Raw genomic sequence first — 1964 nt, 5'->3', positions numbered from 1 at the left:
GAGAGAGAGAGAGAGAGAGCCCTAACTTGAAGGATTCTCTTCCTCACCATTTCACCAGTCTCTGAGTCTCTCTCTCAATCGCACTCCAACTCCAGAACTCGCGATCGCCGACCGTCTCCTCTGCTTCGACTCGCTGGCTCTGGTGCATCTCCGATACTGCGCCGTTGCGTCTGTGGCTCCCCTGTACTGCACCGTCGCGTTTGTGGCTCCCAAGCAACCCTGTCGTCGCATCTCCTTACTCCGCGTCCTCATCCGTCGCTGATGCCTCCCCCTCGTCGTGCTCGGACAGGTTGGTCTTCTCTCTTTTCTGGGTTCGTGTCTTCGTGAAACTTACTCTTAATTTTATTTTTTTAGTTTTTCAGTTAGGTTATACTTTCATTAAATGAGTGAGTAGCTGATTAATTATGTTGATTATGAATCTGTAAAATGTTGTTGATTTGAATTTGTGAATTTTTTATTTTTGTGAAGGAAGAGAAGATAAAGCAAGGTTCTGAAAATCGGATCAGACTGGCCAGTTCTACCAAATTAACTGAAAACTGGTCCTCTAACCGATTCGATTGACCCCCAAAACCGTAGTTTAAAAAATCGATTAAAAAACCAATCGAACCAATTATTAACCAATGAACCGACTGAATGGACCGGATTTTTTGAAGGCCCGATTCTCCCCTTCAGCATCAAAACAGCGACCCCCTCTCCCTTCTCTCTCACAACCTCACTCACATTCTCAGTTTCTCAAAAAATCCCTAATTTCACTCCTATCTAACCCTATCAGAGTAAACACTGCTGCCACCGTCAGCCCCCAGCCTCCTGCTCATCGTGAAGCCCCATCAACCACCGTTAGCCCCCCAGCCGCCGCCTCTCTTCTCCTCCTCACCGTCTCTGTGCTCGTCGTGAAGCCCGCCTCTGTCATCGTCGTCGTCGGAAGTGACAGAGGGTGCCATCGTCGTCGTCGTCCTCGATCCTTTCCAAAGACGGTTTAGTAGTTAATACTTAGTTTGTGTGAGTTTGAGGTTTTGTTATTCTTGTTCGTCGTCTCTCCAAAGAGCCACGATAAGTGCCATCTAATGGGACAATAATCTACAGAGCTGTAAATTGAAACTAGTTCCAGTATTTACGCCTATAAGTCTCTTTGAAGGAGGATGGAAATGAAGAGTACCGATATATGTGGCTGTCCATTCTGTCATCTGAGAAACCATAATTTTTTTTGTTCGGTCATTATACACTACTCACACACACTATGAGTTCTTAAAGTACATCCAGTTTTAGCTGAGACTTGAATCTGGGTGCATCTATGGTAGGCTTCTGCTGCGAGAAACCATAATCTAATCATCTAACTGTGTTATAATCTGTACCCCTAGTAATATCCTTGATAAAATTGCTCTGTCCAAACTTTATCTAAGGTCATTTGGTAGGCAATTTTCCCTAAGGAGCTAACAAATATGGTCAGCGAAAAGCAAAGTTGAGCAAAATATGTCAACCAAAATGTATGTTTGGGAAATATCTAAAAAGGCAAGAGAAGCTGCTTTTTCCTTAGTTAAAAGACTAAAGATAGATTAGAATGAAAATTAATAATTTTAAGCTAAAAATAATAGCTTAATAGCAAGAATAATATTCTGAATGTCATCATTATAAGCTAAAGTTGATTATTCTAAAAGTGTAACGATTTTAGTAATGTTACGGAAAATATTAAATGTTAAATAATATGAACAATTGTTTCATATTTAATTTTGTAATTATAGCATTTTTTTAAAAAAAATCTTTAATATATTTTGAAATAACTAATTTTGATACAACGACAATATAAAGAATTTTGTACGAGTATTTAATTAGATTCATAAATAAAGGACGCTATTTTAAATATTAAGTTTGAAAATTAATTATTTTTTTGTAATACAATTGGTTGTCTATGTAAAATTCTTTTATAGTGAGAAAGAATAAAAATTAAATTATATTTTAAATGCAAT

Source organism: Arachis ipaensis, chromosome B10 (genome assembly GCF_000816755.2).
Source record: "Arachis ipaensis cultivar K30076 chromosome B10, Araip1.1, whole genome shotgun sequence".
Lineage (NCBI taxonomy): Eukaryota > Viridiplantae > Streptophyta > Magnoliopsida > Fabales > Fabaceae > Arachis > Arachis ipaensis.
The sequence above is the reverse complement of the archived record's forward strand: the minus strand, read 5'-3'. Positions refer to the sequence as shown.